The 14,709-nt window shown below is 48.2% G+C and overlaps 1 protein-coding gene across 3 annotated transcripts in view; it reads right to left on the bottom strand.

Annotated features, from left to right (window-relative positions):
• The window catches only part of UBE3B (ubiquitin protein ligase E3B), an 82,140-nt gene that overhangs the window by 66,216 nt on the left and 1,215 nt on the right, over positions 1-14,709 (bottom strand). The gene's annotated exons all lie outside the window — the stretch shown is intronic.

Genomic DNA, 14,709 nt, shown 5'->3' with positions numbered 1-14,709 from the left:
CAGTGGCATCCTTAATGATGTCATCCAGGGATGCCCCCAAAAGCCGTCCGCCCTTAAAGGGCAAATCTACCAAGGCCTTTTTTGAGTACTGGTCAGCCGACCAGCACTTCAGCCATATAAGGCGGCGCAGAACCACTGCGTAGACAGAAGCCCTGGAAAGCAAAGGAATCTAATCCATATCCGCCTCGCAGAGAAACTTCTGACCCTGAATCAACTGTTCAGCCAGGTCCCTAGAGGACTCGGAAGCACCCTGGACCTCCAGGTCCTGCAGCAGGAGCTTCGCCCTTTCAGTCAGCGTCTGAGCTACCAGGGCTCCGGCCAGAGCCGGCCTTACCACCGAACCCACCACCGAGAACAGGGAGCGGGCCACGGCCTCCACTCTCCTATTAGCGGGGTCCTTGAAAGCAGGAGCCCCCTCCACAGGCAACGTAGTAGCCTTACTCAGTCTGGACACAGGAGGGTCCACCGACGGAGGAGTGACCCACTTTTTTAAAAAAGTCCTCCTCCAGGGGGTAACGGTAGCAAAGCTTTTAGGAACCGTAAAAGCCTTTTGCGGTGTATCCCATTCCTTATACAACATATTGTCTAAATAAGGAACACAGGGGAATACCTTAGCGGTACGCGGTGGTTTGCGGAATCCAAAAGGACTGACACCGCTGGTGTCTCCGCCAAATCCTCTAAATGAAGAGCCTCACGCACCGCAGTAATAAGAGCTCCAACAAATTCCTTATCAGCAGACTCCGCAGCAGAGTCATCCTCGCTGTCCATGTGGGTTAAGCCCGCATCCTCTGACATGACAGAACCAGAAGCATCAGATTCTGCGTCAGAGATATCCCCAGAAACAGCCTCCGGGGGGGGGCGCTTTTTTACCCCCCAACCGAGCACTGGCTGCTTCAAACCTGGTGAGAAAAGACTCCAGGACAGCCGACACCGATTCAACAGATGTGGCAGGGGGAGGGGCGCTTAAGGGTTAATTCCGGCATTGTAAGAAATGAGGGGCCTGATTCAGGCTCCATATTGCCGTTGCCATTTCACCCCTACTGCCAAGGGCAGGAAAAAAGTCCCCCACAGGTCACCTCCCGGCCGCTAGAGCACAGTATGGGGCCCCCTGAGACTCACCACCCCCTGGTACAGCGCGGTCTGTGAAGGCAAGTGTGTGCTGAGGAGAAGCTGCAGCGCTGCGTCTGTCCCCTCAGATGATTCGCGGTCTTTTTTCCCCGCCGAAACGGCCACTAGAGGCCGAACTAGTGCTGAAAATGGCGCCGGCCACAAGAAAATGGCCGCCGAATAATACAAGCGCGGCTCCGGCAAAATGGCCGCCGTTGCGCAGTTTTAAAAAAGACAGTGTACCCAAAAATGACAGTACACCAAAACAGCACACAGCACACACAAAAATGCCCAGAATGTCCACCACAGTCCCCTGCAGTGACACAGAACAGCCCCAGCCATACCCGAGTGAAAAAAAAAAAAAAAAAAAAAAAAATATGAGCCCCAGGGAAAAAACCCCCTGCACAGCCGTCACCCAAAGGGGAAAGGAGGGAGAGGAATAAGGGAGAGAGGAAAGCAGGGGAAAACCCTCAGTCGACCTCCCAAGGGAAAACATTCCAGCCAGACCACTTACCTGAGTAAGGGGCCACTACTTACCTGTCCTGCGACTACCTGGCTGGAGGTATCCCAGACAGAACCAACGTCCGCGAACGGCATGGCTGTCAGCCAGACACACTGTGACAAGGCCATAGAGACCGGTCATATGTGTGCCCTAGAACCGAAGTTCCCCGGCCGCCCCTGGAGCAATGGGGCCTGTCGTGGACGTCCCAAAGCGGAGCTGAGGGCCGGCACACGCTCGAAGGCCGAACCTGGGGGGACTACAAGGGTCGAGGACCCAGCCTGTCACCCAGTCGGCTGTTGATAGAAGAATCGCAGGATTCAAAAATAAAAATAAAATAAAAAAGCGAGGAAAAAACTCGCAAAATGCAAAAAAATTTGCAAGAAAAAACTCCAGAGTCCAGGACTCCAGAGAGAGCCTGACTCTCCTGACGGTTAGGCAGAAACAAACTGAGGCTGCTAAAGCAGAGTGGGGGTTATGCCTGGGGGAGCCACGCCCCCTGGGAGGAGCGGCATGAAGGAAAGTTTTTAACACCTTAAGTGCTGTAGAATTCTGCCTAAATCTCCTGGTAGGAAGAAGCATAACCCTAAGGTCAAAGGATGCTGTGTCCGTCTATGAACGAAAGAGAAACATCTATTCACCATTACATCCAGCATACTTTGGATATGTAAAGTATGCTGGACTTTTTTTTTTTTTCAGGGCACATACCGTTTAAAAGTTCTGTTTGGGTTCTCTCTACCGCAGGGAATAGGCGTTCCTAGGCAGCGGTGTAGATGATTGATGTGCTGTTATGGCGCGTCACCCTTTCCGAAAATATCCGAGCTGGACTCGGCTCTGTACGGCGCCTGCCGTGTAGAGCTGACTGCGCAGGCGCCGTACAGAGCCGAGTCCAGCTCGGATATTTTCGGAAAGGGTGACGCGCCATAACAGCACATCAATCATCTACACTGCTGCCTAGGAACGCCTATTCCCCCGCAGCAGAGAGAACCCGGAAGTCGGATGAAAAATAACTTTTAAACAGTATGTGCCCCGAAAAAAAAAAAAAGTCCAGCATACTTTACATATCCGAAGTATGCTGGATGTAATTGTATATAATTCTTTTAGGGTGAACCCCCGCTTTAACATTGGCTATGGCTCATATAGCAGGAGTAACATTACGCCGGAAAAAGCCTTACGCAAACGACGTAAAAAACTCCGCCGGGCGCACGTACGTTTCTGAATCGGCGTATCCAGCTCATTTGCATATTCTACGCTGAAATCAACAGAAGCGCCACCTAGCGTCCAGCGTAAATATGCACCCTAAGATACGACGGCGTAGGAGTCTCCTACGCCGCTCGTATCTTAGCCTAATTTAAGCGTATCTGGTTTCCAGAATACGCTTAAATTTACGACGGCGTAGATTCAGAGTTACGACGGCGTATCTACTGATACGTCGGCGTAACTTTCTCTGAATCAAGCCCAAAGTGTATATACTGACCTATTTTCAGTCTGCTCTGGTCCAGTCACATGCAGGGCTGGACTGGGACAAAAATTTTGCCCTGGACTTCATCCAGACTGGCCCACTATGACAGGTCTCTCCCACAGCGGTCGGACAACTCCCGCACCCCCCCGGCCACCCAAGCACCCTCTCCCTCTTCACTAGCCACTCTTTATTAGAGTAGAACGGCTGGTACTGGTACTCTTATAGGCAGTACCAGTGGGGAAGCTAGACATTATTTCACCCAGGGGCAAAGAATCAGTTTGGTGCCCCCCCCCCTTATGGGACAAGATTAGGCAGAAGTGAGAAACTCCCAGGCAGCTGTCACTGAAGCCGGCCCACTGAGCCATCGGCCCACCGGGAAACTCCCTGTAGTCCCAATGGCCAGTCCATCCCTGGTCACATGTACACTTGTGTCAGTGAGTGGCAGCTGTAAGGAGGAGGAGGGATCGCTTACCAACAGCTGGGAATTCCGAGAGCAGTGAGAGAGTGATCCCAGTTACTGTCAGCACTCCCTCCTTTCCCCTGCAGCAGCCTCTGACTAAAGCCTAGTACACACTATCAGTGACAGCTGATAGCTCAGGTCGGGGCCCTTGTACTAACAATCTGATGTTAGTACAGCGATCTCCCCTGCTGAGTGATTGTGTTCTGACAGGGGGATAAGCCTCCGCCAAAACACTCGGGTCAGTGCTTTCAGCCATTGTCTGAGAGCGCTGATCAGGAGCTGGTCGGCTGCTTTTTTTCCCCAGAATGCCCGTCTGACAGAAGCCAGCTGAACAGCCGCCTTCTGTCAGACCTGCTGCCATATACACAAGCAAGAGTTCAGAGGTTTTAATTGAACTGGCCGATGTTGCTCGGCATTCGGCCCTAAAGCAGAGTTCCGCCTGCAAAAAACAAAAATTTTAAGTCAGCAGCTACAAATACTGCAGCTTCTGATTTTTATTATAAGGACACTTGCCTGTCCAGGGCGCCTGCGATGTCCTCACCTGACCCGACCCTCGGGGTGAAGGGGGCGCCATCTTCGATAAGGGAATCAGGAAGTGAAGCCTTGCGGCTCATGCGCGAGTCGTGCTGCACATTCTGATTGGTGCCTGCTGTCTTCTGGGACCTGTGTGTCTCGCAGAAGACAGCGGGGGGCCGGACATGGCGTAGTTCGCCGCAGAATCTGCAGCGCTCTTTCGTCAGAAGTGAGAGCAAATACCTGTATTTGACAGGAGCCAATGGCTGCGCTGCTATCAATCTATCCAATCAAGAGCCCAGAACCCCCGGGAAGCGAGGTAGAGTGTGATTCCGCCGAGAGAACGAACGGGCTCAGGTGAGTAAAACGGGGGGGCTGCTCAGTGTCAGAATTGTTTTCACCTTAATGCATAGGAAGCATTAAGGTGAAAAAACACAAGGGTTTAAGACAGCAGCATTATCAATCTGGGGGAGGGGGTGTTAGACTCGCAGACTTAGATTGAAGCTGAACTCCAATTAACACTTTATAAGCAGTTACAGCAAACAGTTTTTTTAAATAAAGGTTTTACGTAAATAAACGCTGATCACTTAAAGCATAATGAAACCCCCCTATCATTTTTAGCCAGGGAAGCTGCTTCTGTTTGATCTTCAACTGCCATAGTGCTGCACATGTGATCAGTTATGACACCAGTCATTTGACAGTTTGGTTGAGAGCACAACCAATGTGACAGTTACATTATCAGCGCTGTTTTTAAACTGTTAAACCAATGTATTTAGTTCCGCTTTATGCACCCTTGCCAATGGTAAATGGTTTGTCTCAACCTCCTAACTGACACTTTTTTTAGATTGCTTGTTTTGCTAAAGGTGGTTGAAAAATAACAGACTTACTGGTTGGTCCCTGACACCAAGAGAAAAAAGGTGACAGGGGAGGGAGATCCAGCTGATTGACAGCCTCAGCTCTGTTCCTGATGCAAACGTGTCCCTTCCCTCCAATCAGCTCTCAGAGCTCTCCTCACTGAACTCTGCAGAGTGTAATTTCAGCTCTTTGCCCCTTATTTTGGACAGTTCAGACAAGTTCTAAAATTTTGGGACTTTGAACAAGTGTAGAGAAGAGAAGACCACAGATAAACAGGTACAACTTATGTAGAAGGATTTCTTTCATCCCTGTGTATCATCTGATGCCAGTCACTTCACTGCGTGTTTACAACCACTTTGACCTCTGCCAACCAGCCGCCGTCATTATACTATGTAGCAGGTTGACTCTTCTGCGCAAACTGCCGTATGCGTACGTTGGTCTGTGCAAGGAGGAGCAATGTCCGCCGGGGACCCACAATCGCTGTGTACAGAGGCAGAACAGGGAACTGCCTATGTAAACAAGGTGATTCCCCGTTCTACAAACAAGAAACACAAACTCCTGCGCACAAGTGGGATCCTTGATGATTGATCAAATATCTACATACAGATCTCCTTGAAAGTCAAAAAAACCGTAGTGACTGAGGCCTTGCTGCCCTTCATGGATGGGGAAATCCTGGTAGAAGACAAAAAGGGAGAAAGAAAGGCGCACCAGCCTCGTGTACTAAAGTTTGACAGTTTTAATGGAATAACATAATAATGAAAACTACTCACAAACAAAGAATGATAAAAGGCTTGTCAAATGATAATTAAAATACCCCTCGACCCACACTCCGGAATGTAGGGGGGGTGGGCGGCTTTGCGTTGCTGCTGGCTTACGCGTTTCGAGGTAACAGAGACCTCTTCCTCAGAGCCCAGCAGTGCATGCCCTTCCACACACACCAATTAAATTGAAATACATGTAGGCCCAGGCACCGCCCACCACCGACCACGGAAACACCCCCAGGGGCCGTCCAGACTCCACCCCTTCACACAAATAAAAAATGAATGATGAAAATAAATAGAAATAGTAGTAGTAATAGTAATAGTACCACTATTGTAGGTGAAACAGGGGGATGCAAGTGCATAATAAAAGTAGTAATAGTAGTAATACCAATAATGCTAATAATGATGCTAAAAGAAAGGCTGCTCATAAAAATGAATATAAATAGAAAATGAATATAAATACAAAATGGTAATGATAGACCATCACTATTTGTAGTGACGGTAGAGAGCTGATACAATGCACAAGGTGGAGAAGGTGCACTGTAGATCCGACGATGAGGACCACTATTGCACCCCCTACACTTCACAGTCCTAGCATTTGAGTACATGTAGTGATCGCAGATAGCAAAGGAGAAAGATATGTTGAAGTGGTGAGAGGGGAATGTGAGGGGAGACTCACAGAACTCGCAGGAGAAGGAGGTGGAAGAAAAGAGATGGACAAGGACAAACATGGATGGCTTACACCAAGATCATAAAGGATCTATGGGGCCGATGGACGAACGTCACTCCTGCTGGAGAGCCGTCACCGCTGCCGAAGCTGCCAGGCGAGGGGCGATTCAATCAACATATGCTGCTGTGCAATGGAGCGCAAACAGACACGTCTGCACTCCACAGGCTGGCGCGCCGTCATGCCGCGTCATCAGCCGTCGCCCGCTTCTCTGACGAACCGTCAGAGGGCATGCTGTAGACACAAGGGCTCAATCACCGCCATATTTGCGGAGCCCGAGTGTCTTTACAGTGCACCTTCTCCACCTTGTGCATTGTATCAGCTCTCTACCGTCACTACAAATAGTGATGGTCTATCATTACCACCAGCTGGGCCCACAGTTCCTATCAGATCTGACTCCACACTATATACCTAGACGCTGTCTTCGCTCAGCCGACAAAGCTCTACTCATTGGCAATACTGACAGGCTAATTTCTATAGGAGGAAAACGGATTGGCTCCGCGGGGGCGACTCTCTGGAACCAAATCCCGCTTAACATTCGCATCTCCCGAAGCCTATATGCGTTCAGGGAGAAGCTGAAGACCTGGCTATTCTGCCAAGCATTTCAATCCTAGGCCAATTTTTCTTCGCTGATTTCTTTTTTTTTTTTTTTTTCTCCCTTCTCTTTTAATTATGCTCCCCACGCCAGAACATCCGGGCTATTTTGTCACAAAGCGCTTTGGCACCACCGACCGGTGGTATATGCGCGCTTCCCAAATAAATAGTAATAAATAAAATAAAATAATTACCATTTTGTATTTATATTCATTTTCTATTTATATTCATTTTTATGAGCAGCCTTTCTTTTAGCATCATTATTAGCATTATTGGTATTACTACTATTACTACTTTTATTATGCACTTTCATCCCCCTGTTTCACCTACAATAGTGGTACTATTACTATTACTACTACTATTTCTATTTATTTTCATCATTCATTTTTTATTTGTGTGAAGGGGTGGAGTCTGGACGGCCCCTGGGGGTGTTTCCGTGGTCGGTGGTGGGCGGTGCCTGGGCCTACATGTATTTCTATTTAATTGGTGTGTGTGGAAGGGCATGCACTGCTGGGCTCTGAGGAAGAGGTCTCTGTTACCTCGAAACGCGTAAGCCAGCAGCAACGCACCCCGCCCACCCCCCCTACATTCCGGAGTGTGGGTCGAGGGGTATTTTAATTATCGTTTGACAAGCCTTTTATCATTCTTTGTTTGTGAGTAGTTTTCATTATTATGTTATTCCATTAAAACTGTCAAACGTTAGTACACGAGGCTGGTGCGCCTTTCTGATTCCCCGTTCTGCCTAACTATATGTCAGAGATCTTCTGTTCCCAGTCATCAGGAAAGTGATCTCTGTCATGTCCCTGGCAGCCCACCCCCCCTACAGTTAGAACACACCCAAGGAACACATTTAACCCCTTCATCGCCCCCTAGTGTTAACCCCTTCCCTGCCAGTGTAATTTGTACATTGATCAGTGCATTTTTATAGCACTGATCAATGTAATAATGTCACTGGTCCCCAAAAAGTGTCATTTGGGGTCAGATTTGTCCGCCGGAATGTTGCAGTCCCGCTAAAAAACGCAAATCGCCGCCATTACAAGAAAGAACAATAATAAAAGAAAGTCCCTACATCTATCCCGTAGTTTGTAGACGCGATAACTTTTGCGCAAACCAATCAATATATGTGATTTTTTTTACCAAAAATATGTAGAAGAATATATATCGGCTGATGAGTAAAATTCAAGTTAGGCTTACCGGTAACTTGTTTTCCAGAAGTCTTTCAGGACAGCACCTTGAGATATCATGATCCTCCCACTCCATCAGGAAACACCTTCTTTCATCCTTTTAAAAGGAGGCCCCTCCTTGCACTCCTCAGTTGTTATAGAGAAACCTCCGGCCCTGGCTGGAACACACAAGCATATATGTTAGTCACAGCATAGTACATCACAAACAATAGGGCGGGTCGTTGCTGTCCTGAAAGACTTCTGGAAAACAAGTTACCGGTAAGCCTAACTTGAATTTTCCCGAGGCGTCTTTCAGGACAGCACCTTGAGAGGACAACAGAGACTTACTACCTTAGGGCGGGACGACAGCTTGTAGGACCTTCCTGCCAAAAGCCTGATCACTAGCTTAGGCAAGGTCCAACCTATAGTGTCGCACGAACGTGTGGAAACTTGACCACGTCGCTGCCCTGCAGATTTGCTCCGGCGTGGCACCAGCTCTTTCTGCCCAGGAAGTTGCGAGAGCTCTGGTCGAATGGGCACGGATACCCTCTGGCGGAGTCAGGCCTGCCTGTAAATAAGCCTCCCTAATAGCCAGCTTCAGCCATCTAGCTAGTGTTCCCCTAGATGCCTGCTGACCCCTTTTGTTACCCCCAAAAATGACAAATAAGGAATCCGAACGCCTAAATGGGCTTGTTATTTCTAAATAATATAACAAGACCCGTCTGACATCCAACATATGGAAAAATAATTATTTTTCACCCGAAGGGTTAGAACAAAAAGTGGGAAGTACGATGTCCTGTACACGATTATTGTTAGAAGCCACTTTAGGCAAAAACTTAGGGTCAGTTTTAAGCACTACCCTATCTGAAAATAAACATAAATAAGGCTCCTTCACTGACAGGGCCTGCAATTCGCTGATCCTACGTGCTGAGGTAATAGCGATTAAAAATAAAGTTTTGAAGGTAAGGTTCCTAACTGAAGCTTCCCCTAAGGGTTCAAAAGGCTTGCTTGCCAAAGATCTCAAAACCACTGAGAGTTCCCACTTCGGGAAACCCTTTAACCTTGGTGGTCTAGACCTCAAAAGAGATCTAAAAAACCTCACCACCAATGTCCGACTCCCGAATCTGGTGTTTGCTTAAAAAGTCTGCCACCGTATTCAGGGACCCCTTTAGGTGTAGGGCTGTCAAGGAGAGCAAATTGCTCTCTACCCAGGAGAGAATCTCTGTGGCCAGGGACAGAAGCGAAAGGCTTCTTGTACCCCCCTGCCTGTTCAAGTATGCTACTGTTGTAGCATTGTCCGTCAGGACCTGAACATGATGGCCCCTGAGAAATGGAGCAAACTCCACTAGTGCCAGGGCCACCGTCCTTAGTTCCCTCCAGTTTGAGGAACGCAGGGCTTCCTCCCTTGACCACCTTCCCTGTGAAAATTTCTCTTCTAGGTGAGCTCCCCATCCCCAGGCGCTGGCATCCGTGGTGAGCCTTAGTCCCACGGGGAAGGACCACTCCAGACCCTCTGCAAGCACTCGCTGGTTTTTCCACCAGTAAAGGGATCTTACTACCCGGGCTGGAATTTTTACCCAGGTGTCCAGAGAACTGGTTTTCCGATCCCATGTCTTTAAAAGAAAAGCCTGCAGGGGCCTGAAATGCATCCTCGCCCATTGGACCGCCGGCACGGTGGAGGTCAAAATTCCTAGGGATGCCATAACCTGTCTGACCGTCAAAGACTGATGGGACTGAAGCAACCGAACAGTGTACAAGACCTTGGATGCTTTTTCTGGGGGGAGAAAAATTCTCTGGTTCCGCGAATCCACCTGGTATCCCAGAAAACGAATCCTCTGAGAAGGAACCAGGGCGGATTTCTGAAGGTTTAAAATCCATCCTAGGGCTTCCAAGTGGGTTCGCGCCAGAGAAAGATCCCTCAACAACTTCTCCTCTGAGGGAGCAAAGAAGAGGAGGTCGTCCAAGTAAGGGATGACTGCTATTCCTTGTAGACGCAACAGGGCTAAGGCCTCGGCCAGCACCTTCGTAAAAATCCGAGGTGATGATGACAGCCCGAAGGGGAGGGCCCTGTACTGGAAGTGCTGAACTTGACCCCCTATCTCTACCGCCAGTCTGAGAAACGTCTGGGACTGAGGGGAGATAGGTAAGTGAAGGTACGCATCCCTCAGGTCTATCAACGCCATGAAGCAATCTGGCGTCAGAAGATTCCTGATTGAGAATATTGAATCCATTTTGAATCTCCTGTACCTGACACACCTATTTAAGGGTTTTAAGTTTAATATCAGCCTGAACTTTCCCGTAGGTTTCCTTACTAGGAAGACATGGGAATAGAACCCTCTGCCCTGTTCTGCTAGGGGAACCCGGACCAACACCCCCTGCTGTTGAAGTTCCAACAACGAGGACTTTAACGCTACATACTTCACTGGATCCCTTGGGGCCTGAGTGACCAGAAATCTCTTTGGCGGGGCTTCTGAGAATTCTATAGCGTACCCCTGAGCTAGAGTGGTCAGTATGTACTGGTTGTTTGATACAGCTGACCACTGCGGGAGGAACCCCTGTAACCTCCCGCCTACCCTCAGGGTCGAGTCATTGCGGCTTATTGGCCGGCGCAGGAGGATGGAAAAGGACTCCCTTTCCTTTGCCCTTCTGCGCTGCCCAATTCCTTTTTCCTTGCGGTCTTTTCCCCTTATCCTGCTGCTTAAAGGCCCGAAAAAAACGCTTGGGAGGGGGGTTCTTGTTCTTGACCGGGAAGGCCTTCTTCTTGTCTGCCGTCCTGTCCAGGATACTATCCAGTTCAGGACCGAAGAGAAGATCCCCTGAAAACGGGATTCCGCACAGCTTGCTTTTAGAGGCTGTGTCACCAGGCCAGGTCTTGAGCCATAAAGCCCTTCTGGCTGAATTGGTTAAAGCAGCGGATCTAGCGGACATTTTGATCGCCTCGGCCGAGGCATCTGCCATATAGGCTACAGCTGCAGAAATGGTAGAAAAAGAATCCAAAATGTCCTGTTTTGGGGAGTCTGCCTCAATATGAGCTTTGAGTTTATCTAACCAGAACTCTAAGTTGCGTGCCACACAGGTGGTAGCCATGGCAGGCTTGAGGATAACCATAATAGACTGCCAGGCTTTTTTAAGGAGAAGATCCATACGCTTATCCATCGGGTCCCTCAGGATTCCCATATCCTCAAAGGATAAATCTGTGGACCTTGACACCTGGGAAAAAGCTGCGTCGAGTTTAGGAACTTTGTTCCACACGACTGATGGATCTTCTCCAAAGGAAAACCGCCTTTTGTGGGATTTAGAAAAAAATGGTTTCTTTTCTGGGTCCTGCCATTCCCGCAAGATTGTTTCGGAAATAACCGAGTGAACTGGAAATGTACGCCCCTTGGGCTCGCAGAGACCGGCATACACCCGATCATGCAGGCTTAAGTCCCTCTTCTCTTCGCTGAGACCTAAAGTGGCATAAATAGCCCTGAGGAGGCCATCCACATCCTCCAGGGACAACTTAAATTTTGAGGGAGGCTCTATTTCTTCCTCATTTTCTGAGTCCTCATTAGAGAGGGCCTGAGGCTGACTATCCCTGGACCCCTTGTTATCAGAGGGCCTAGGAGCCCATCCTGCCTCCTGAGAAGACTGTGATGTGGAGGGCTGAGAAATGGTGACAGGAGCTATCGACTCTCTCATGGTCTGAAAGGTGGCCAAAAGCTCATCTTTAACAGAAGCCATCAATTCCTCTCTGACTGAGGCTGACTCCTTCTGTACTAAGGCTGCAATACATGCCTTACACCATGGCTTCTTCCAACTTTCCCCCATTTTCTCCCTACAAGAAGGGCATCTCTTTTTTTCAGGTTTGACCTAAAAAAGGAACAGGGAGAGAAGAGAAAAAATAGGGGAATCCAGCATGAGACCCGGTCTCAATAAACAAACAGGACCCCCCTCACCTAGGTGCACTTAGGAAGCAAAAGGTGTCCACCCGTGCCCTGACAGGCCCCCATGCCACTGGAGGGAAAAAAAGTGAAGAGACCGAGAGAGAAATCCCAAAAGGAGAGAACCCTCACCCCTAGGGAAAAACAGACTTACGTTGCTGCTTCCCGCCGAGGTCCTGCTGGTGCCCGTGCCTGTCTCCACCGCTGATGCATCTGCAGTATCCATCGCAGGAATCAGCGCTCTCTGTGGCATCCACGGCGCTTCCCGGACTCCAATAGCGCCGCTGCGCCGGACCAGGAAGCGGAAGTAGGCTCCAGCGTCCGCCCTACCCCTCCTCCTGGCGCGCCGGAAATGACGTGCCTCTCCGGCGACCAGGCTACGCCAAAATGGCGGCGCCCCGCAAAACGAGGCACCTCTCGATCGCCGAAGGCTGGCTCCACTGAGCACCGGGAGAGAGAGGAGCCCGACTACCATCACCGCCGCGCGGGTGGTACGGGAGAGCGGACAGTCCCTGAAAAGATAAAAAAAAGGTAAGAGGAAAGAGTCCGTTTTTCAGGCAGCACCTGAGACATCAGACCCTTCCCAAGAAGATGCTCCCTCCGGAGGAGGAAACACAAAAACTGAGGAGTGCAAGGAGGGGCCTCCTTTTAAAAGGATGAAAGAAGGTGTTTCCTGATGGAGTGGGAGGATCATGATATCTCAAGGTGCTGTCCTGAAAGACGCCTTGGGAAATTATATATATATATATATATATATATATATATATATATATATATATATATATATATATATATATATATATATATATAAAAATATTGGGATATGTATTATAGCAGAAAGTTTAAAACATTTTTTATTTTTTTTATTTTTTTTTTAAGTGACGGTCTTTTTTTGTTTATAGCGCAAAAAGTAAAAACCGCAGGAGGCGATCAAATACCACCAAAAGAAACCTATATTTGTGGGAAAAAAAGGACGTCGATTTTGTTTGGGTGCAATTGTCAGTTAAAGTGATGGTCATCAACCCTATCCTCAGGGCCCACTAACAAGCCAGATTTTATGTATTACCTTGGGGAGTTGCTGAAATCATCGCCCCCACCCTTCAGTGATGCCAAACCTTCCCCCAAACGGCAACAGATTTGGATACTTGGGGACCCAGTCTGTATGGTGTGTCCGGGTTTCAGGTGGACTGAAACCCAGACTGTCCGGGTGAATCCTGGACAGGTGGCAACACTAATCGCTCCTGAATAGCGGTTCACACTGCCCTATGCGAACCACTGGGAGTGTCAATATAAAGTTATTGACACCTCCAGATTGGTTTGCAGTGCGAACTGTGAATTTGGACAGGACAGGAATCGCGTTGCATGGGTGTTCTGGTGCAGATGAAAAAAAAGGGTCCTGTATGAGATTGGTCCGAATGCGATGTGAATTCAGCCATACAATTTGCAGACATCGCCTGTGTTCTGCACAGCAATGCGGTGCAATGTCTGAACTTAGGGACTGTATCAGCGGGCTATTGCTGGCCTCATATGGGTTTTGCATCCCCTTACAAGTCTATGGGAATGTAAAACCTGTCTGGAGGAGGTCAACTGCAAATGTACCTGTCAGTGGATTGTGAATGATCTCAGAAGAGTCTCAAACTGAACTGATATCATCGAAACAAAGACTAAGGCCTTTATAGGCTGAAACGCGTCAACTGTTTTTACTTCATCAAAACAAACCCAAAAATGATAGAATTATAGACAATTCATTCCTTCTGTAACCAGACAGGCCCACATACTATAAAGCTGTTGCTAGAGCAAAAGAAGGTATAGTCAGGTTATAAGGTATACAGTCAGATTATAATGTGTAAATAGTCAGGTTATAATGCGTATAGTCAGGTTATAATGCGTATAGTCAGGTTATAATGTGTATAGTCAGGTTATAATGCGTATAGTCAGGTTATAATGTGTAAATAGTCAGGTTACAATGTGTATAGTCAGGTTATAATGCGTATAGTCAGGTTACAATGTGTATAGTCAGATTATAATGCGTATAGTCAGGTTATAATGCGTATAGTCAGGTTATAATGCGTATAGTCAGGTTATAATGCGTATAGTCAGGTTATAATGCGTATAGGGCAGCACAGTGGTGCAGTGAGTAGCACTTTCGCCTAGCAGCAAAAGGGTCGCTGGTTCGAATCCCGACCACGACACCATCTGCTTGGAGTTTGCATGTTCTCCCTGTGCCTGCGTGGGTTTCCTCCCACACTCCAAAGACATGCTGGTAGGTAAATTGGACCAAAAAAATTGGCCCCGTATATATATCTGTATGTATGACTGTGTGTCCGAAGCGTGTCGAGATCCTACGGGGTAAAATGACCGCACCAGCCAAGCAGACTCTGGCTGGAAAAAGCGCCCTGAGGCGATTCAGTTCGCATGTGCAGCGCTATACAAGTCATTCATTCATTCATAGTCAGGTTATAATGCGCATAGTCAGGTTATAATGCGTATAGTCAGGTTATAATGCGTATAGTAGGATTATAATGCGTATAGTCGGATTATAATGCGTATAGTCAGATTATAATGCATATAGTCAGATTATAATGTATATAGTCAGATTATAATGTGTATAGTCAGGTTATTATGTGTATAGTCAGGTTATAATG

This window comes from Rana temporaria, chromosome 1 (assembly GCF_905171775.1).
Source record: "Rana temporaria chromosome 1, aRanTem1.1, whole genome shotgun sequence".
In the NCBI taxonomy this organism is placed as follows: Eukaryota; Metazoa; Chordata; class Amphibia; order Anura; family Ranidae; genus Rana; species Rana temporaria.
This window is presented reverse-complemented; position numbering and strand designations above follow the sequence as displayed.